The following is a 24,561-nucleotide window of genomic DNA, read 5'->3' on the forward strand; positions in this document are numbered from 1 at the left end:
TCCAGATCTTCCACTCCATCTTCTTCATCATCCCTCCAACCCACCAAACCAATAGTTGATCCACCAAACTTGGTAAAGCACCCTGAACATCCCACCAAATCTGCCAAACAGAAGGGCAGTAAATTAGCAAATTCTCAGAGTTTATTTAACAACAATTTGAGTGGAAAATTTGTGTTTATATACTAAAATGCAGAGTTTATTTGTGTGGAAAATTTGTATGGAAATGCAGAGTTTATTTACTAAAATGCAGATTTTATTTTTGAAAATCTGTGTTTCAGAATTTTATATATAACAATTTTGTGTGTAATTATTGTGTGTAATTTTATATAGATTATATTTATGTTCTGTCTATTTTATATATAATTTGAAAATCTGGAAAGTGTTGATCATCACTTTGCTCTGTCATATTTATGTTCTGTCATATTTATGTTAGATCATCACTTTGCTCTGGAAAGTGTTGATCATCACTTTGCTTATTCTTTTCCATTCTTTTCCATAGATAGATTAATTAGTCATTATTGTTTAGCATGCCATGAAAAAAAAATAGGAAAGTGTTGACCACTGGTATTATATCTATCTATCTATGGTATTATATTTATGTTCTGTCAAGAAAGTGTTGTCCACTTTGTAAGTGTAATGGTGATTTTGATGACCCATCTATGTTTCTTTACTGATTGATTGTGTGTTATCTGAGTCTATCACCACTGGTATTAGGTTAGATGGTTTCCCATATATATAAAATATTAAAAGAATTCATAGGTTTGTTTGAATTTGACAATTACAGTTATAGAAGGACAGTTTAGAAGTGAGAAAAATTGTGACAAAAGTGTTCATACCATAGATAGATAGATAGGATAGAAGTATAGATATAAAAGTATAGTGTATGAGCCACTTTGGTGGGCTGGCATATAACAAGTGAGTTTCTTTTTTTTAAGTGTCACTTATTGTATAGTCTGCCTTGAAGTGTTCTTTTTTTTTTCCATTTTGAAGTTGGATGAACATACGTTTATTATATTTCCATTTTTTACAAGTGAGTTTATTTTGTGCTTTCCTTTCACAATGCAAGTGCAAAAAAGCACCAATAATAAAATTAGTAATTAAACAATGAATAAAACAATACACGTTGACTTGGTAAGTAATTGTTTTGTAACAAACTAACCATCATCTGTAGATTTTTCTCTTCAAGATGGTGTGTAATTAGTGTTAAGGGTATTTATACAATTGTTGCTCGATACATGGTGTGTAAGGTGTTGATTTCCTGTTAAATCACTCATGTTAATAACTCATGCTAAAATAAAGGAAATTGAATTTCAATAACTCATGGACAATTAATAAATCATGTTAATAACTCATGTTAATTTTAGAATTTCAATAACTCATGTGTTATCTCATGTTAATTTCAGAATTTCAATAACATGATATTATTTGAAAACATGATATTTGAAAACATGACTTTAATAGAGTTTTGAAAACATGATATTATTTAGTGTTGAAAACATGATATTGCTGGGTTCAATAGAGTTATTGAAAACATGACTTTAGTATTCTTCTTGAATTTTTCTTCTTCGGGTAATTGTTCTTCTTCTTGAATTTTTTTTGCCTTCATCAGAGCTTTTGCCTTCATCACTTTGGCTGCTCGGCTATTCACTTCGGCTGCTCGGTTAGTTTATTACTTTGGTTCTTTTTGTTTTTCTTTTGTTATTGCTTTGGTAACGTTTGGCTTTTGCTTTGATATTGAGCCAACTGATATATATTGCTTTGCTATTGAATAAAACTGAAGAAGAATTCTGCATATGAATTCTGCATATGATTTCTGCAGAATTTTGGCTGATCAATCCACCATAAATACCAATGACATGGTTTCAGTTTTAATTTTGATTTTGAAATGGGTTTGAATGATTTTGGTTTTGATTTTGAAATGGGTTTGTATGATTTCGGTTTTGATATTTATGTATTTTGAAATAAGTTTGAGGGATTAGTGAAATAAGTATGTTAGATTTATCCAGCGTTACACCTGCTTATTTTTTTTGGTTACTCAAATGCTTTCCTTTCACTTTGATATTCACCATCCAAAAGATTCAGAAGTTGGAGGACAACTCTTTTAGTGAGCTTGAAAAACCCAAAGGCCCTTATTCAGTGGTTTCAAAATGACATTTGACAATATTTATGGAAAGTTCTTAATCAAGTAATAAAGAGTTCTTTTGAGAAGATGATTAAAAGTTAGATTTTCATTTTTTATTTTTTATTTTTATGTTGTTTTTGAAAAAATATGACATTTTTTATGACATTTGACAATATTTTTTATTTTTATGTTGTGAGAGATTATATGATTCAAAATGCATTAAAAGTTAAAAGATGACTTTTAATTATCTTTTTAAAATAGTCTAGGGTCTCACCATTGTTAAGTAAATTGAGAGAGAAAAAATAATCATTAATGTGTGTTATTTTTTATTAATTTCCCAAGATTTTTTAATTTACCGAGAGAATCATGTAGGTAATAAACATGATGAGTCACCCAGCCCCTTAGCTACAATGCACCATGTGATTTGATCTTTATTACAATATGGGTGTATTTGATCTTTATTCACTAATAATAATAATAATAATAATTTGAATCATCAACTAAGAAAATATTAGGTGTATTATATAAAAAGATTCTGTATACAAATTGTGCATAAATTCAGTTTTAAAAAATTTGATTTGATTTGTTTACTTAATTTGATTTGTTTGTTTACTCCATAATGTTTTCCCTTTCTATGATCACACTCCACCTCCATATGGTATTTTTATATTTTGGACCCAAAACTACCAGTTCTTTAATATAAATTTAGCTCATGATAGTATCCACTCAAAACCATCCTAGGTCTCATAGCTAGCTATATTTAAGGAGATGCTTGAAATAAGAAATTAGCTAGCTATAAATTTAGCTCATTATATGTTCAGTGCACGTAAAATTGGAACAGCAAAGGACTTCAAATAAGAAATTAGAACCTGTTGTGTGCTCATTGTAATAGTGTTGATTGAAATCTTTCTCTCACATATAGTAATTTTGGGGAGTAAAATTGATTATACAAATAAGAAAATTGCAAAGATCTTTAGTGCTCCTCTCTCTATTTGATTTATTTATTTTTAATCAGCCGTTGTTCATAGAAAATTGCCTTCCATTGGGAATTAAATTATTCAATTTGCTTTTAGTTTACGATTTATTTAAAAAAAATTTAATATTATCATTTGTAAATGTTTTACAATAATAGATAGATTAATCTGCAATAATAGATTTATCCAGTTTAATGTAATTTATAATCTAGATTAAAATGTAATTTATCCAATTTAATCTTAACATTATGTTTCTTAAATGGATTTAATTTTTTAAAAGGTTTTGAATTTGAATTAATACTTGATGGGTTTTATTTTTTAAATGGGTTGTGTGCTTTTGGATGATTTTCATTTCAAATAGCTTCGGGGAGTTGGTCTAACCAATTTGTTATGTTTACACTTGAAATTGGAATTACTCTACAAATTTTTCTGCATTTCAGGCCCTTAATACACTTGACAGTATCAAATGGAGAGTAAATAAAAGGGTTCTTGGTATCATAGACATAATATGTGCTAGCATTTTGATAGCAATTTGGTAGAATATCACATATTTCTGCTTCTTTTCTTTTTTTCATTACCAAGATGAGTTGAATGCCTACATTATATTGATGTGCTTTAGTATATAGATTTAGTATACAATAACTTTAGTTTCTGTCAGTGTTTATAATTTTTTTTTACTTGCTCTTATATTTTGATTTGCAATATTGGTGAACATTATAAATCTTATATGTTTATTTCTTAATTTGCATTAACATTAGGGAGAGCTGTTATTTTATTTGAGTTTTTTACAGCATGTAATACAAGCAAAAATGTTACAAGTTTTTTAAGAAAAAATAAATAAATATATTTTATATAACTGCATTTTAATCTTAAAATTATTTACATCGTGCCTTCTGTCAATTTTGATTAAACATTGAGCATAATTATTGTGAACCAAATTTCTCTCAGACCTATGAAACATTGAGGAAATGTCTTTCATCTCCAAATTTCTGTCAATTTTTAATCAGAATTATTGCCAATTTTTTTAATCAAAAAAAAAACATTAAGCAGAAATTATTTTTTCATCAAAGAATTACTGTCAATTATTTGAACTATTAAGCAGAAATTTGTACCATTCAAATGTAGTATATTTGTTGTGTGATTATAAAAAGAAAGAGATTGTTTTTTGCATATATATTTTTTTTAATATCTAGAAATCCTAATTAAAAGAAAAATTTGAAAGACTTGGCATTTTAATATTTATGTGTAATATGGCAAGAGAGTTTATGTTTAGTATAGTATTCTATGTTGTATTTCAAAAAATTTTGGTAAATGTATATATGTGTGTATTACTTTAGTTGTGTTCATGAAAAAAAAATGTATTAAACTTACAAGTATTTAACTTAACACAAGCATTTAATATTTTGTTATAAAAAAAAAAATTGTACCATTCAAATGTTAAAAAAAAAAAAAAAAATTGTACCATTCTAAAAAGACTTGGCATTTTAACATTGATGTGTAATATGGCAAGAGAGTAGATGTTCCTTTTTTTTTTTTTTTTTCCACCTTTTTAAGGGAGTATAATTGAATATGTTGCATTTCAAAAATTCTGGTCAATGCATATATGTGTATTACTTTATTGCTTATAAAATGGCTTTCTTATGTGGTGATTTTTTTTTTTTTGGCATAAATTTATGTTTGGAGTTTCCAAGTCATAAATGGTGAACTTCAAAATATTTATGATTATAATGGGTTTTAATTTTGGTTTTAATTTCATCTCTATAAAATTGAAGTCAGTTAAGAAAGATAAAAGTTCAAATTCGGACAATTATTGTGCTCGAGTTTTAATTTATCATTTTAATGTGATTGTTAAAAAACATATATTCTAAATGCTAGGTTGACTCAGAAAATGTGAGTTTGATTATGGGTTTCTCAAAGAATGTAGGGAGAGAGATAGATATAGAGATAGGTTATTACGGCAACGAACTATTTGTTTGGAGCTATTTAAAAAAAAATTAATGGTGATTTATTTAGTTGATCTTCCTGTAACAAAAAAAATTAAACTCACACTCAAAAAAAATTATTTCACATTTTATTTGCTATGTAATATATTTATTTGGTTGTACCATTCAAATGTAATATATTTGTTGTGTGATTTTGGTTTTAATTTCATCTTTATAAAATTGAAGTCAGTTAACAAAGAGAAAAGTTCAAATTTAGACCATTTTATTGTGCTCCATTTTTAATTTATCATTTTAATGTGACTGTTAAAAAACATCTATTCTAAATGCTGGTTTGACTCAGAAAATGTGAGTTTGATTATGGGTTTCGCAAAGAATGTAGAGAGAGAGAGGGGGAGGGGGAACAGACTGTTCGTTTGGAGCTATTTAAAAAGAAAGTAAGGGTGATTTATTTAATTGATCTTCCTGCAACAAAAAAATTAAACTGACACTCAGAAAATTGTATTTAACATTTTATTTGCTGTGTAATATATTTATTTAGTTGTACCATTCAAATGTAATATTTATTTGCTGTGTAATTCTAATGTATAGATGGTAAATATTTTTCATTTAATTTTTTTGTGAATATCTAGAGTTCCTAATTAAAAGAAAAATTTGAAAGACTTGGCATTTTAACATTTATGTGCAATATGGTGAGAGAGTTTATTTTATTTTATTTTTTTTGGCACCGTTTTATGGGAGTATAGTATTCTATGTTGGTATAAACTCAACATAATATTCTTCATGAACACAACATAGAATGTTCTATGTGTAATATTCTATTTTTCATTTAACATTCTATGTTTTTTTTTTTTTTGCACCTTTTTAAGAGAATATAATTTTGGTCAATCCTTATGTGTGTGCGTATTACTTTAGTTGTCTTCATAAAAAAAAAAATGTATTAAACTTACAAGTATTTAACTTAACACAAGTATTTATCATAAGGATTTTTGTTTTGAATCAAATTCACCGAGTTTTTAACTTAACCCAAACAAATGTATTAACATTTTGTTATAAATTTTTTTTTTAAAAAAATTGTACCCTTCTAAATAGAGAAGGCACGTGCCTCTGGTATCTGTTGACCTTTTTCTTTTTCTTAGAAGTTTATTTTTATTTTTGCTCTTATTGTACCCTTCTAAATTCACCGAGTATTTTTATTTTTCTAAATAGAGAAGGCACGTACCTTTTTCTAAATTGTACCCTTCTAATTTTGCTATTATTTTTATTTTTTTTCCCTCTTGATTGTAACCCGTTAAGTATTTTCTATTCATGGCAGTTATTTATTTAAATAAAATTTTGAATTTTATTATTCGATTTGGTAGCAACATATTTGGAAATAACATTTCATTGCCAATGAAATCCATGTTAACTTTTATTATTGCTAATTTTTTGTTTCTTTGTGTCTAAAATTTTTAGGTTGAAGTACAACAGTTATGAACAATATCACTATTTTTGGTCAAGTAAGTTTTTTTTCTTCTTTTTTCTCTTAATATAAATTTAAGTACCTCTCTAATAAACTTAAGTACAACAGTTATGGACAATATCACTATTCTAATTATTTTTTTTCCTTATGCTTTATAGGTGGATGGGGACTTACACCGAACCGTAATATCTCCTCCCTTTGCTAATTTTCTTATTTATGTGTATGAAGTTTTATTTATTACTCTAAAGTTTTTGTATGTATAGGTTCGATTTCTTCAAGAAAGAAATGTTAATGTTGTTATTGGCGATGAGCGTGACCTTAATACTATTCGCATTCATGAGGTAAGCATAAAAGTCACTTGAACATTGGACATGTATTTTTTTATCATTTTAAAAATAATTTATAAATATATTCTACTTATTTTTTACAGGCAAAGGCAAAGGAAAAAGACAAAGCAATATTAAAGGAAACAAAAAAAGCTATTCCTTATGGCAAAGGAAAGGAAAATGCACATCCCATGGTATGGTTTCTCAACAATTTTTAAAAGTTTCTTTTTCGAATATTATATAGATTTTTTTAGGAATTGCGTAGTGTCATATACTATTTTTTATGTACATTTTTCAAAAGTTTCTTTTTCAAAAATTTATTCAATTCTTTTTATTGAATGTGAAATGTTTTTCTGAAGCATGTTAAAGTAAGCATTTGTACAACATGCTAATGCATTTGTATGAACATTCATTTGAATTTTTAATATGTTTGTCTATTTGTATGATAAAAATATGTTGCATTTGTACAATATGTTGCATCTACAACATAGCATAATAAAAATATAATAGAAGAAAACGAAAAAGGAAAATAAGAAGAAAGAACAAATATGTGATGAAAAGGAAACTACATAATATAATTTTTTTTTAATTTTTTTTTTCTTATAAGAAGTTCTTAAGGAAAGAAGAAAAAGACAAAAATGTATTTTAATATAACAGAAACAACAAGAAGAGAGAAAAGGAAAGTACAAGACATTACACGCTAATATTCATATCTTATGTACCCAATGATCTAATATTTACCTTTTTAACGTACATTTTGTAAAGAGATGGGTAGTGTCTTAAAACCAATAAGTGCGTGCATAGTGAGTTTGCAGTTTTGTGTGCTTAATGTGTTTTCAAATTATTTTTTCCTTTCTTTTTAAATTTCATAAATACATGCATTGGTTCTTATATGACTAACAACTTAACCGAGTGAAGAGAAAAAGTTAGTTAAAAGGAAGAAAAAATACATGATGAAAGGGAAGCAAGTTAGTTAATATTCACATTTGATGCACCTTCTTATATAATATTCTTATTTTAGGCACACAATGATAATGTGTTATCAAAAGCAGCATTGGCCCAACGTGCACGGCGAGAACGTGAAAAAAATCAAAAGCCATGTTCTGCATACCAATTGGGACAACGCCTGCGACGAGAACGAGAAAGAGAAAGATCGAAGGAATGTATTAACCAAAGACAACCTTCTTTAACACCAAATTGGTAAAAATAAAAAGAATTTTTTACCCAAGACAATCTTGAATTTTTTACTCTTACTATTACCACTTTATTATATAGATTTTAATTTTTTCACAATCTATTTCTGTAGGCCTCCTCCTACAACTCCATGTAGAAATGTTGGTGTGGTCATCCGTGATGAGCACGACCTTAATGTTATCCGTGTTCGTGTGGTAAGTACAAAATCAAGTCAAACATTATATTTATTTTATTTATATAAGATTTTTTTAATCTTTTCAATATTTTATTTATATTTGTTAGGCAAAAGATAAAGAAAATGTCAACCCAATGTCTAAAGGAAAAGAAAAGATGGCTCCTTCCGGCAAGAGAATGACAAATGCATGTCATGTGGTATATATTCTTTTTTAAAAATATGATACAAAACTAATCAAAATTTTGAATAGTTAAAATATATGAGTGTATAAAATGAATTTATTGTATTATGTTGTTTTTTTAGAATGATTGTAATATGTTTTCCTGTAACTTGCTATTATTTGTATGTGTCTTTCAAATTTATTTATTCTTATTTTGCATGGATACATGTGCATTTATAATGTACCGTCCATAAGTTGCTACTTATATAAAGAAAATAGGAAAAAAGAAACGAAGAAATAAAAAATATATATATAAAGAAAGGAGAAACTAACTAAGATAGGTTTTTAATTCTTATTTAATATATAAAATAGAAAACAAAGAAAGGGAAAGGGAAAGGGAAATGGGAGAAATAAGAAGATAGAAAGGGAAGAAATAAGAAAAAAATAAAAATAAAGATAACACTATTAAATAAGAAAACAAAATTAAGAGAAAAGGAAGAAATAAGAAGATAGTTTCATTTTAAGCATAAAATATTCACATCTTTTGCTTCAATGATAAAAAATTTTCTTTTTCGGCACAAAATGATAATGTAATATCAAAAGCTGCATTGGCCCAACGGGCACGGCGAGAACGTGAAAAAATTGAATTTCAATGCTTGCAACGAGAGCAAGAGGGATTAGAAGAATGTGTTCAACTAAGACAACATTCTTTAACACCAATTCGTCGCGATCGCACTCACTTGGAGTGGGAAACAATAACTGAAGATTCTCAATCGGCACAAAAACGATCAATGGTTACCCATCATTCTACATGTTCGTTTTCTATGCCAAGCACATCTTCAAATTCACAAAGGAATCGGTAAACTACTATGTCTGATCTTGAAATACATACTTTTACTCATACCGTTTTGTTTTACAAAATCTTATTTATACACAAATATTCGTAGGTCTACTCCTATAAATCGATTTTTTCAACAAGATCTATGTACTGATGATGAATTAGAAGATTTGCCTACGAGTATATCAATTGAGGCCCGGGCACACAAAGATTCTTGCCGCCATTATCTTGGCAAGATGGATGTATTATGTCCTTATTGTTCAGCCTTACATTGGATGGATGAAAAATTGACAAAATCATCTATAAAGCGTCCCTTATTCGGAACTTGCTGTTTGGAAGGAAAGATTAGGCTACCTTTACTTATTACACCCCCTCCACCACTTTAGGCATTGTATGATGGGAATAATGATCAATCAAAATCTTTTCGAAGTTATACTCGAGTGTACAATGCAGCCAATGCTTTTACGAGTCTTGGTGCTACATTGGATCCTAGAGTACTCCGTGGAAGGGCCCTACATCATTCACAATTCATGGGGAATTGCGACATCGAACAGGATCACTACAACCACAACTAGGGCAGGATGCGAGTTATGCTCAGCTGTATATCTATGACCCTTATTCAGCTTTAGAAATTCGTAATCGTAGAAATCCTAACTTGAGAAGGGATGTTCTCAAAACTATTCAGGATAGTTTGTTGCAAGTCAATGCATTTGTAGATAAATATCGCCAGGCTCATGCCATTTTACATCAATTAGACTCGGCAGGACACAATCTACCTGCTCATCTTCATTACAGTTCAACAACTGATCGACGTCGGTATAACCTACCAACTACAGATGAGATTGCAATTGTAATACCAGGTGATGGAACAGAGGTAAATGGAATGAGAGATATTATTTTACATTTCCGAGGAAATAATGAGTTGATGCAAATTAATGAATGTCACCCAGCATACTTGCCATTACATTATGTTCTATTATTTCCATATGGTGAGCTTGGATGGGAACCTGAGTTGAAATTGTGGAATGTTCAGTATGATCGACCTTCAACTGATCGACTTACTCAAATGAATTTTTATAGTTATCGTTTGTTTGAACGACCCACAGAGTATTCAACAATTTTGCGAGGTGGGAAACTATTTCAAAAGTTTTTGGTAGATGCTTGGGCTGCAACTGAGCAAAATCGATTGACATATTACAAGCTTAATCAAGGGAAACTTCGAGCTGAGCTTTACCAAGAGTTGTCAGATATGGATCCAGATTATGTGCGACCTGGACAAATTGGTCAAAGGTTTGTTTTGCCATCTTCATTTACTGGTAGTCCTAGACATATGTTTGAAATCTTTCAAGATTCAATGGCTATCACAAGATACAACCAACACCCAGATATTTTTCTTACCATGACTGCAAATCCCAATTGGCCAGAAATTACTTCAGCATTATTACCATATCAAAAACCTATTGATCGTCCTGATTTAATTGCCCGTGTTTTTGAGTTGAAGAGAAAATGTTTGATGAAGGAGATAGAAACAAATAAAGTGTTTGGAAATAAAGTTGCACATGTTTTTACAATTGAATTTCAAAAACGAGGCCTCCCTCATATGCATGCACTTTTATTTCTCAAGGGTCCAGACAAAATTCGGACATGTGCTCAAGTAGACAAATTGGTGTGTGCAGAATTTCCAGACCCAAAAGACGATCCAATGCTTTTTGAAACTATCAAATGTTGTATGGTACATGGACCATGTGGTGCTCGAAATCCGCAAGCACCATGTATGGAAAATGGTAGATGCACTAAGAGATACCCTCGAGCTTTCACAGAAACAACAACTATGGATCAAGATGGATACCCTATCTATCGTCGTCGCAATAATGGTCAAGTACATACTGTAAGAGGGCAAGAAGTTGATAACAGGGATGTCGTACCATACAATGCATATCTTTCAAAACTTTTCAACTGTCATATAAATGTGGAAGTTTGTGCCGGAATGAGATGTGTCAAGTACATACATTAGTACATTTATAAGGGTTATGATCGTACAACGATGGTGTTAGGAATGATAAATGAGATTCAACAATATCTCGATGCAAGGTATATTGGACCTCCAGAAGCTGCTTGGCGAATATTTGGTCATCCTTTGCATGCAGAGATGCCAACAGTTGTACGATTGGCACTTCATTTACCTGGAATGCATCGTGTTGTTTTTAACCCAGAAGAGTCATTACAAACGATTCAATCTAGAGCTGGTCAACAAATGTCAACTCTTACTGGCTTCTTTGCATATTGTGCTACCAGTGAAGATGAATGTCCATTCACTTATCAAGAATTTCCACAACATTTTGTTTGGCTCAAGTCAGAAAAGAGATGGAAATTAAGAGAAAGGGGATATGCAATTGGTAGAATGTACTTTGCAAGCCCTAATTGTGGCGAAAGATTTTATCTACGTTTGTTACTAACCGTTGTCAAAGGACCAAAGTCGTTTCAGTCTTTACGCACGGTCGATAATGTTGTGCATGATACATTTAAATTAGCATGTGTTGCAAGGGGGCTTTTAGAAGATGATGAAGAATGGATACAATGCTTGAAAGAGGCTGCAGTCATAAAAACTGGATATCAATTGAGGAGATTGTTTAGTATTATTCTCACCCAGTGTTCTCCACTAAATCCATGTGCATTATGGAATCAATTTTCAACGCATATATGTGATGATCTTGCACATAAGATTTGTACATTGTTTGTCATTTCTAAACCAACTGAGGCTCAAATTGAAGATTATGGTCTCCATCTTTTGAATCAAATGCTTCATGAATCAGGCAAAAGTTTAATTGACTTCCCACCCATGCCACAACCTACCGCAAATTGGAGTGCAGTAGTTGGTAATCGATTGATAGTTGAACATCAACAACTGGAGAGTGAGGCACAACATGCAGATCCACAAATTACTATTGATTGTCTCAATAATGGACAACGAAATGCTTATAATACAATCACTTCTTCAGTTTTCCAAAATAATGGAACTGTTTTCTTTCTGAATGGGGGTGCAGGAACAGGGAAAACATTTCTATACAATACGATTGCATTAAAATGTTGTAGCCTTGGGCATATCGTTGTTACTGTGGCTTCGTCTGGAATTGCATCACTGTTACTGGTAGGAGGTCGCACTGCACATTCAACATTTTCCATTCCGTTAGATGTATTGGAAAATTCACTTTGTGGGTTTAGCAAACAATCATTACAAGCTGAGTTATTTAGAGAAACAAAACTCATAATTTGGGATGAAGTTCCTATGCAACATAGACATTGTGTTGAGGCGGTTGATCGTACATTGAGGGATATTTGTGATAGTGAAAAGTCATTTGGGGGTATTACTGTTGTTCTTGGAGGAGACTTTCGACAAATCTTACCAGTTATACCCAAAGGAGTTCGTGAGCAAATTGTGAATGCATCATTAAGACACTCTGTTCTATGGAAGCATATATATATCTTGACTTTGGATTTGAATATGCGCTTGAATCATGAAGGCCATGAAAATGCTAATTTTGCAAATTTCTTGATGGAGGTAACACTACTTTAACCTGTATTATATAGATTATTTTAAATTAATAAATTGTGTTTACACTTACTTTTTTATTGATTTCATTTTTTTTTAGATTGGGACCAATCCTCAAGAAATCGTTAACCTTCCATCAACAATACACAAATGTCAAGATTTGAATGAATTACTCTCTACAGTTTATCCACAATTGAATATGATAGAGACGTCAACCCCGACATTTTTAACTGAACGCACAATTTTGTCTGCGCGTAACGATGATGTCAGTGACATTAATACTACTGCGTTGAATATCTTTCCAGGGAGATTATATACTTATCTTGCAGCAGATAAAATGTCCGAAGATAATGAAATTGATCCTACCATTACAAATAGATATCCTAATGAATATTTAAATTCATTGGATCCTCTTGGGTTGCCAACTTTTAAGTTAGAGTTGAAAGTGGGTTGTCCTATAATATTGCTGAGAAACATTGCACCGAAAGATGGACTATGTAATGGTACAAGATTGATGGTTACTAGGTGCGGCACTCGCATAATTGAAGCTCAAATTTTAACTGGAGAAAAGTTTGGTAATTTGGCATTTATACCAAGGATATCTTTGATACCATCTTCTTCAAAAATGCCTCTCCAAATGACAAGACGTCAATTTCCAGTCCGATTGGCATATGCCTTGACCATTAATAAATCTCAAGGACAATCTGTGAAATTTGTTGGGGTTGATTTACGTATACCAGTGTTTAGCCATGGGCAATTATATGTGGCATTGTCTAGATGTACATCCTTTGATCGTATAAGTATTCTCCTCCCGAAAGATAATTTGGATTCTACTACAAATATTGTTTATCCTGAAGTATTGCTGCAGTATTCTATGCAGATTAAATGACGTTTTTTTAGAAGGTAACCACGTAAATTTATTTCTGTTGATTATATAACTTTTTAAAAAATTTCAATTTAATAATAATTTGAAATTTGGACTTTTGTAGGATTGGACCGAAAAATCCATGGAGCTTAAAAGGAGAAATACGACTACCTTGCTTCGATGGGGATGTAATAAGGTAATTTCAATCTGAAAGTATTTTTACATGTATATTTCCAACAAATGTACTAATTTATATTTTTTTTTTGTTTCCACAAATTACCAGATTGTTGTGCATATTCCTCATTGGGGATACATAAAAGTTGATACAAAGACTTTTTGGAAAGTAATGAGGAGGAAGTTTGGGCAAACGCATATTTGAAGACATGTTATTGACACATCTTTTGTAAAGCATACATATTTTTGGTGTATGAGAATATAATTTTTGGTGTATGACATGTTAGTGACATATCTTTTGTAAAGCATACATCTTTTGTAAAGCTTTAACCCACTTTTTGTAAAGTTTTAACCTACCTTTTTGGTGTATGACAGTATAACTTTATTTCTGTTTTTTATTTAGTGTTTACACTTTTTTTTACTGCCTTTTATAGTTTGATATGCAATATAACTTTAAATCTTATATGTGAGTTTCTTAATTTGCATTAAGATTAGGGAGAGTTGTTATTTTATTTGAGTTTTCTAGAGCGTGTAATACAAGTAAAATTGTTATAAGTTCTTTAAGAAGAAAAATATTTCAATATATTTTTTCAGTATCTTTAACAAAAAATGACACAAACTTTATAAATTATAACTACATTTTAATCTTAAAATTATTTACACCGTGCCTTTAGGCACGGGCATACGCTAGTAATATGATATGATAGGATAGTTGGAGCTCCAATTCATCACCACGTGGTCATGACTTTACCACTTCAAAAATGGTAGAGACATTAAAAAAATTATAAAATATTCATATAGGTGTAGTTAAATATATTTATTAGGGAAATTTGTCAAAGTTACTGATGATGAATATATCTAGTTTGAATTTTTTTAGATCTGGACTTCAATCAACTACATAGACAACTTCTCTCTTTTATATTTGGGTTTACCTCCATACTTCAAACTTTATTATGACAGATAAATTTTGAATTATTGAAACTTTAGAAGTTTTGATCTCAATAATTTTTTTGGCAAAACAACAGGTTTGTCTGGCCTATGGCTATAACAAAATGTAGAATATATATATATATATATTAATAAAAAATGTAACCACCCAGCTCATATATATATATATATAATATACACACACTAATGGGTGTGCCCATTCCAAAGGTGTATGTAAAATATAAATTTTAAGAGAAATGATCCAGACCCCAGCACTCCCACACATTTGTGAGAGAGGGGGAGGAGAGAGAGTGGAGAAAAAAAAAATATAATGTGTAGTCACAAATCCATCGGAGATTGTGAGGGTCTTAAATAGTGGGAGTCTCAAGTATTTTTCTAATTTTAATATTGATTTAAAATATATTTGTTGTTATATATTGTTAAAATGATAAAGATCCAATGTCATGGGTTCAGCCCTATTCATTTCATTATATATATATATATATATATATAACTATTATAAGGGTATTTTGGAAAAACTCAAAATATGAGATACATTTGTGTCACGCCATGAACAACCTTCACATATTAAATGATTTTCTTAAATAATAATAATTCAAAATTTTTATTTGAATTATTTATGTGAATGTACAGGTGTATGAAATTATTTCAAGCTTGGATATAATGAATTTTATTTACCAAACATTAATATTTTGATGTTGGTTGATGTTGACTAATGAGTTGATGAATAATATATAGGTCAATAATATTATAATAACCATATTTGTCTATAATAAAATGTTTACTCTTTCATATGTCATTACTAGGGGAAAGATTACAGTACAAAAGAAAATGGTAAAATTTTATATTTTTTGAGTTATAATTATAAAAAAATAAAAAAATAAAAAATCATAACCAAATGCAAAAAGATTATAATTAAATATTTTAAAATAATATCATAACTAAAAAAAAAATGAATCATAATTAAAGAAAAAAAATGATGTAACTAAGGAGGCAAATGATTGGTAGATATGTATGATAGAATTCTCCTATTACTATATTAGTAACCGATAAGCCTTTTAAACCTACATAATAATTACATATAAAATGACAAATATGTTATGATATATAAATATAAGGATAACTTACAAATACATCATTTTGAGATTTATTTAAAATACAAATTACCTCCTATAGTTTGAAACATTACAAATACTCTCTTGTCAAAAAAAATTATTTGATAAAATTATTGAAAAAATAAAATTCCTTACTATTTTCCTATACAATGATAAAATTACCTAAATTATTAATTGAAATAACTTTCTAACATTATTAAAAATTATTAATTGATTTCATGATTTTATTAATAAAATAGGTCATTTATTATGAATTGAAAATTTCAAAGGACATAATATAATTTCTAAAACTACAGAAAATAAATTATATTTTAAGTAAATTTCAAAATTATATTTATAATTTGCTCTAAATATAATCATTATTACTAATAGATTTAGCTTCTCTCAATTCTACCATTCAAATTAATGCAAAAGCTCTAGCAGCCAAATCCTTACCCTTATCTCTCCTCGTGCTATGCTTGCTTCTTTTTTCTTTGAACTGTTAATTGAGAGTGTCGGGCTCCGCGCCTTTCTTTCTTACAACTAGTGATTTGAAGGAATTGGGGTCACTGCTGTGGCAAACGCACAGTAGTGATTGTTGTATTTTATTTTGTGATGTATTATGATATTATTTTTATAATTTGAATCGTTCATTTTGTAGGGTTTGTTAAGTATTTTAAGCGTACCAAAAATCATATTAATCGGATACCAATAACTATATGATTGATAATAAAAAAAAAAACAAGAAGTTTTTCTTTTGAAAAATAGTATAAAAATATGCAATTCGATCATATAGTTGTTGATATCCGATTAATATAATTTTTGGTAGGCTTGAAGTACTCAACAAATTCTACAAAATGAACGGTTCAAATCATAAAAATAAACTCATAATACATCACAAAATGAAGCACAACAGTCACTACTTTGCGTTTGCCACCGCAGTGATCTCAAGTTCTAATTTTTTTTGAATCATTCAATTCACGGATGACAAGCTACTTCAAAGAAATAATTAATTCTCTCTTTTATATCTTTAGTTAAATATTTTTAAAATAGGCATTATAAATTATTAATTTAATTTTCTCTTTAAAAAATCGAACAAACATGGGTTATGTGTTTCTAATATTATTGCGATCTACTAATATATTTTGCCAACTCACATTGAACCATAATTCCCTCTAACAATAACTATCCAATTTCTATTTCCTCTCTTGTTTTGTCATTCCTTTTTCACCCTTCAATTATTCAATTTATTATGAATTAGTAGTTGACCCGTATAATACACATGTTATTTTTTTTAAAAACCATTTTAAGGTACAATATACGTTATAAAAGAATAATTTAAAATTAAAATATGATTTTAATTATTTATTTTAATAATATTAACGCTATTATTTTATAAGATTATTACTTGAATACTTATATATATTAATTTTATTTAAATTATTTATGTATTTTAATAATTTTAGTTCTATCATATTATAAAAGTATAATTATCATATAATAACTTTGTATGATATATATTAAATTATAAAATAGTAAAATAAATACTTATTTTGATATTAAAAATAATAGTTAAATTACAAGAAGAATTAGTAACAAAAAATTTAAAGTAATTATAACTATTTAATTTTTTTTATATTCATTTGGAAAATAAAAATATGTAGAAATAGAAATTATATAAAATTTATTAAAAAAATCAAATATAAATATGTTGCAGTTGGATTATCATATAATCTTTTTATATGATATATATATATATATATATATAATAAATTATAAGATTGTAATATAAACACTCTTAATTAAATTAAAATATCAACTATATAAAAGAAATTCAACAACTACTAACCAATAAAAAATCTCATAACAACATTTAAACCTGCAAAGGAAAAATAATGAAAACATTCAAATAATAGATACATCTCAGTGTATAAAGTGATTAATCATCTTAAAGAACTTATTATTTAACAATTAAAAAAAAACAATATAAGGCAAGATCATGCGCTTGGAATGCAACGAGAAGATTCTCTATGCTACATGTACGTTCGGCCTAATGTATGAAATCGAGCGATAAATATAAGGCAAACAGAAATTTGAAAAAATGGCGAGCAAAACTTCATCATTTTTCATGAATGAAATAGTGTGGTTACAAAAGAGGGGTCCATAGCCCGGTTACAACAAAAAAAAAAAAAAACAAAAACAAAAACAAAAACAAAAATAAAAACAAACAAAAGAGGTGTCCAGGTCCACGGTGTTCGCTTGGTCGGTCGCCCCTATCTCGGCATATTCCACTTGAGCGCCAACCACCGCGTCCCCCTCTTGTTCGGGCTCCTCATGTTCTTGGGCTCCTCTTTCGTCGAACACCTCAGAAGGAGGGTTTTGGTTGGTTTGTTGCATGGTGGAAGTTTCTACCAGATCTACCAGCTTCGCCTCTTCTATCAGTTTCTTTTGCACGGCGTTGGCATAAGCTTGCATGTGAACCGGAATGAAGGCGGTAGAGGGATTTTGGAACACGTCAAAGTCTTGACCAAGGCCAAGTTTTTCCACGGCAGTTTTTCAACCGCACTGGAAAAAGATGTCCTTGGTCCCCTGCACCTGCCGTTCATAGGCTTTCTCGTCCTCCGCATACCCGTGGTCTTCAACATCATCGACCTATTTCTCCAGCTCAGCCTTATGGGCTTCGCGGAGTTTGCGTAGCTCGGCGATATATCGGGCCATCGTCACTTGGAAGGCACTTTGTTTATCTTTGTCTGCCCTAGCCAGTTGCTCTGCGAGTCAGTCGCGCTCGGCCACCGCCTCTTCCTATGCGGTCTTCAACTTCTCTAGCTTGGTGGTCTTGGCCTTGTTATCGGTGATGGCCTCCCGTAGACTTTGCCGTACAACAATCATACCCTCGTGGGGTAGATAGTTCTTCTGCACGGCCTGCAAGAAAAGAGGTGTTAGAACGTCAAAACCGAGCAACAAGTTCATGATAAGAGGGCTTGTTCACTTACCAGCACAATTGACTTTGCTGCCAAACGGATAACTTTCAAGTCAGACAATTCTTTGTGCTTCTTCATGTCCGCAGGAAGGAGCAATCCCTTGGTCATGTTGAAGCCAAGTAAATAATCCTTATCGGCATAGACCGAGTTGGCGGTAGTAACTGCCCGACCTTTGTGTTTCATCTTAGGCGACCAAACTGGGAGGGCACTGGAGCGTGCGGATCGCTCGGTGATTGGTTGATCAGTCTGCTCCCCTAGGTCGGCAGAAGGAAGCTCAGTAGAATCTTCATCCACCAAATGTTGCTCGGTTTTATTTCTTCTCGGCCTCTTCTTAGATCGGCCGGCAGCTTGCTCGCCGACGAGAGCCAGCACCACCCCCTTGTCTTGCACAGCTGGCGTAGAAAATTGTCCCCTAGCTATTTCTGTAGGCTGAGAGTTGCTCGGCTCGCCAGTGATCATTGATTTGATAGCCCGGATCTTGGCCATCTCCTGCTCGGCGGTTAAAGGAACTAGTTTGATTGGAGGAAGGTTTGGATCCGGCTCTAGAGAAGGGGCACGAAAGAAGTTGGTCACCTTGCTCCTGCGCGGCGCCGTATAATGATAACTCGGTTCGTAGCTGAGCAGCTTTTGAGGGTCTCGCTCCTCAGTCGGATGCCGCAATGCAATTCTTATGGCTTCTTGGTTTACGCGGGAGTAATCTTCCTGCCAAGAGTCTGTAGTCTGCAACAAGAAAGCAAGGATTAGATTGGCAAAAATAAGAACAGTTACAATTAAAAAAACATGCCGAGATGCTTACTAGCACTCCCAAAGTCTTTTCTTATGTACCAACCTGGTATGGGTGCTTCGGTGTCCTCGTAATTACCGGACACCCACAAGAAATTGTCATCGTTGGTCTCTTTATCCGGGTTACCCTCAATGAGTTTCGCTTGGCCTTTCTTAACTTTGAGATACTAGCAAAATCCACCTTCATTTTTGCTAAGTGTGTATTGATGGAATATCTCTGCGAGGTCGAGATTCAGACCGAGTATTCTATTCAGCGCGGCCACGCCGTTTATTATTTTGTATGTGATGTTGGAGACTTTGGTAGGACACAACCTAGTCTGCCTCAAAAATTCACAAACCAGGGGTTGGACCGGGAAGCGTAAGCCGCCTTCCACGGATCTAAAAGTATACCTTTCCTCAACCCCAATCCTAGTCACACCACAATCAGGTGAAGAGCAGTATCTCTATTTGGCAGTTTCTCAGCACGCGGTGAGCGTCGTCCTTATCCGCGCTGAGGGGATCCAGCACCTCCCCATCTTATACATTAGCAAGACACTGTTCCTGGCTGAATCAAGATATCTGCCGCTTGAAAAACTGGCTCTGGCCCTCATGATGGCTTCCAGAAAGCTGGCGCACTATTTTCATGCCCACACGATAATCGTGCTAACCGAATTTCCATTCAAGGTGCTCTTTGAAAAGGCAGATTTCACCGACAGAATTTTGAAATGGACCGTGGAATTGGGACAATACGATACCAAGTTCTAGCCGCGCACCGCTATCAAAGCTCAAGCTCTTGCCGACTTCGTGACAGAATTTGCCCCTAGAACACACCCTATTTTCCTTGTTGATTTGGCTAGCACGGACTTGGCGCAGCCCATGGCTCGAATAGCAGAAATAAGTGGTGGACAATAAGTAGTAGAATGACAAGATAAAGCCAAGCAAAAAATGGAAGAACCGGTCAATTTACCGAAATACAAGCTCGAGGGAGGTGTAGGAAGAGACCAGACTGAGCCAACCAGTACCTTGGAGTTGAGGAACCCTCAAAATCCTTCTGACTGCTGGAAGTTATTCATTGGTGAGATGTGAAAACTCTTCGTTGATGGGGCCTCCAATAGACATGGCGTCGGGTTAGGGGTCATGTTAACATCCCTAGATAGGCTGACCATTGAGAATGCGATCATACTCGATTTCCTAGCATCCAACAATGAGGCGGAATATGAAGCCCTCATCGCTGGATTGAAGAGTGCTTTGAGAATGAAGGCATCAGAACTTATGGTATTTAGCGACTCCAAGCTGGTGGTCAATCAGGTCTCCAGGGAATATGAGGCCAGGGATAAAAGGATGGCTAAGTATCAAGCGTTGGTACGCGTAGAAATCAAAAAGTTTGCTGCAATAAGAATGGAACAAATTAACCGTAAAGAAAACAATACAGTCGACGAATTGACCGGCCTAGCATCTATGTAAACGACTTTTCCCAATCCTTTGATAGTAGAATTCTTACCCTGACTGAGCATTGAGGAACCGAAGGTGCCTGAAGTACTCTGCGCTGACTTGGAACCGTCTTGGATAGATCCAATCAACACCTTCTCGAAGGATCGAATTCTACCCACTAAAAAGAATGAGGCCAACAAGATCAAGGCCAAGTCAGAGCGGTTTTGGCTCTCTTCATCTGGCGCCTTGTACAGGAAATCTTTCACTGAGCCATACCTGAAGTGTGTCCACTCCAGCAAGGTTGAAGCTTTCCTCTTCGAGATTCATGAAGGCATCTGTGGAAGCCATATTGGGGGCAGATCTTTGGTTTATCGAGCAATTTTCTAGGGTTATTGGTGGTCGTGCATGTAGGCCGACGCGCAGAAATATATTCGTAAATGCAAAAAATGTCAAAAATTCGCTCACCAAATTCACTAGCCAGCCAGAGAGTTGCTCTCCCTTACAAGTCCTTGGCCATTTGCACTTTGGGGGCTAGACATTGTAGGACCCCTTCCAACAGCTCTAGGAAACCGCAAATTTTTCATCGCCACTACCGACTACTTCACTAAGTAGGTAGAGGCCGAGCCATTGGCCACCATCAAGGAAAAAGATGTAAAAAAGTTTATCTGGCAAAATGTCATCACCTGTTTTGGCATCCCAAAAGCCCTTATTTCAAATAATGGCACTTAGTTTGACGGAAAGCTCTTTCGTGGGTTTTGCGAGGAGTTTAAGATCGAATTTTACAACTCGACACCGGCCTACCCTCAATCAAATGGTCAAGCCAAAGCATCAAACAAAACCATCTTGGACAGGTTGAAGAAGCGACTAGAGAAATCTAAAGGGGGGTGGGTAAAAGAACTCCCTAATGTGCTCTAGGCATATTGCACTACACCAAGACGCTCAACCGAGGAAACTCCATTTGCCTTGGCTTACGACATGGAGGCAGTCATACCATTAGAAAATGGTATGCTAACCATCCGATCCGAAAGTTTTGAACCAGACTCAAACAATGAAGCTGTAGCCCTAGGACTTGACCTAGTTGAAGAAAGAAGGGAACGGACGTTAATCCACATTGCCGCCTACCAGCAAGAGCTCTCCAAGAAATACAACAAAACCGTGCATCCTAGGCTGTTCAAGATCGGAGACTGGGTCTTGAGGAAAGTAATAGGCAACACCGTGATCCCTGGAGAGGGCAAGTTAGGAGCAAATTGGGAGGGGCCATACAAAATCACTAACCTTGCAGGCAAAAGGGCATACCACCTAGAGGACTTAGATGGAAAAACTATCCCTAGACCATGAAATGCGGCCAACCTTAAGCTCTTTTACTTTTGAAATGTAATCTTTTCTACTTCTTTGCTTTTTGTAGCTTGGCCTTTCGGCATTGGGTGTAATCTGTGACGTGTAATAAAAGATAGCCCATTTTTTTCTCTTATACTATGCATTTCTGTACAACAACATTATAAGGATATTAAGCTACTATGAGTACCAGTGGCAAGTATTCAAAACCAGCTTGACTTTCATAGTATAAGCGGTTGCCCGATTAGGGGCTGATTTTTGCTCGTTAAACCGAGCTGATTTCACTAGCCCACCCAGAGCCGAGCTGGCCTTGCTCGCCTGTACAAACAAGTCATGTTTCGCCCAACTTGTATTGAAGTCGTGCTAATTTTGATTCATAATTGTCCGAACCGATTTTTGCTTGCGGATGTAGAGCTGATTTTGCTGATTGCATCGAGCTGGTTTTTGCTCGCTAATGTGGAGCTGATTTTGCTCACGATTTACCGAGCTGATTTTTGCTCGCTAATGAAGAGCTAATTTTGCTCATTTACATCGAGTTGACTATGCTCATGATTCACCAAGTTGATTTTTGCTCGCTGTTGTAAAACTGATTTTGCTCAATTACACTGAGCTAGTTTTGCTCATTAAACCGAGCTGACCTTGCTCGCCCCAATCAAATAGTTGGTGTTGTCTTTAACGAATGCTTTAAACCAAGATAGGTGTGCTCATTAACCTAAGCTGATTTCGCTCGTTAAGGTGTTTTTGTCCCCGAGCTGATTTTTCTAGTTGGACCCCTAACCGAGCTTAATTTACTCGCCTACAAGGCAGCTACCTTTCCCTAATTTCAAAAAAGGGTTTTGCATTCGAGCGGGTTTGAAGAGAAATTAGCTCGGCCTAACAAGATCATGCCCTTGGAATGCAATGAGAAGATTTTCTCTCTACTACATGTACGTTCGACCTAATGTATGAAACCGAGCGATAAATATAAGGCAAACAGAAATTTGAAAACATGGCAAGCAAAAACTTCATCATTTTGAATTAATGAAATAGTGCGGTTACAAAAGAGGGGTTCATAGCCCGGTTACAAAAAAAAAAAAAAACCAACAACAACAACAACAAAAAGAGAGAAAGATCAATCCAGGTCCACAATGTTCGCTTGGTCGATCACCCCTATCTCGGCATCTTCCACTTGAGCGCCGACCACCGCATCCCCCCTCTTGTTCGGGCTCCTCATGTTCTTGGGCTCCTCCTTCCTCAAACACCTTAGAAAGAGGGTTTTGATCGGTTTGTTACACGGTGGAAGCTTCTGTCGCAATTGCCAGCTTCACCTATTCTATCAGTTTCGTTTGCACGACACTGGCAAAAGCCTGCATGTGAACTAGAATGAAGGCGGCAGGGGGATTTTGAAACATGTCAGAGTCTTGACCAAGGCCAAGTTTTTCTACAACGGCTTTCCAACCGTACTGGAAAAAGATGTCCTTGGTCCCCTGCACCTACCATTCATAGGCTTTCTCGTCCTCCGCATACCTGCGGTCTTCAGCATCATCGACCTGCTTCTCCAACTCGGCCTTGTGGGCTTCCTGGAGTTTGCGCAGCTTAGCGATATATCAGGCCTTCGTCACTTACAGGGCACTTTGTTTATCCTCATCCGCCCTAGCCAACCGCTCTGCGAGTTGGTCGTGCTCGGCCACCGCCTCTTCCTGTGCGGTCTTCAACTTCTCTAGCTCGGCGGTCTTGGCTTTGTTATCGGCGATGGCCTTCCGCAGACTTTGCCGCACGACGATCATATGTTCGTGGACCAAATAGTTCTTCTGCGCGGCCTATAAGAAAAGAGGTGTCGGCACGTCAAAATCGAGCAACAAGTTCACGACAAGGGGACTTGTTCACTTACCAACACGATTGACTTTGCTACCGAACAGATGACTTTCAGGTCGAACAATTCTTCGTGTTTCTTCGTGTTCGCATAGAGGAGCAATCCCTCGGTCATGTTGAAGTCGAGGAAGGAATCCTTGTCGACATAGACCGAGTCGGCAGTAGTAACTGCCCGGCCTTTGTGTTTTATCTTGGGCGACCAGACTGGGGGGGCACTGGAATGAGCAGATCACTCAGTGATTAGTTGATCAGTCTACTTCCCCAGGTCAGTAGAAGAAAGCTCGACGAAATCTTCATCCACCAAATGTTGCTTGGTTTCATTTCTTCTTGGCCTCTTCTTAGACCGACTGGCAGCTTGCTTACTGGCGAGAGCCAACAC

General features: G+C 33.7%; 1 long non-coding RNA gene across 2 annotated transcripts; it reads left to right on the top strand.

Annotated features, from left to right (window-relative positions):
- On the top strand, positions 1 to 14,149 carry LOC145794849 (uncharacterized). Of its 2 annotated transcripts, XR_014334809.1 has the most exons (4): positions 1 to 72; positions 1,610 to 1,660; positions 13,731 to 13,802; positions 13,890 to 14,149. It is a non-coding gene; the product is annotated as an uncharacterized LOC145794849 (long non-coding RNA). The 2 variants fall into 2 exon arrangements; XR_014334808.1 differs by lacking the exon at positions 1 to 72 and having other exon boundaries at positions 1,305 to 1,660.
- The last annotated feature ends 10,412 nt before the right edge of the window (positions 14,150 to 24,561 follow it).

Source organism: Camellia sinensis, chromosome 7 (genome assembly GCF_055761805.1).
Source record: "Camellia sinensis isolate YWXY chromosome 7, ASM5576180v1, whole genome shotgun sequence".
NCBI lineage: Eukaryota > Viridiplantae > Streptophyta > Magnoliopsida > Ericales > Theaceae > Camellia > Camellia sinensis.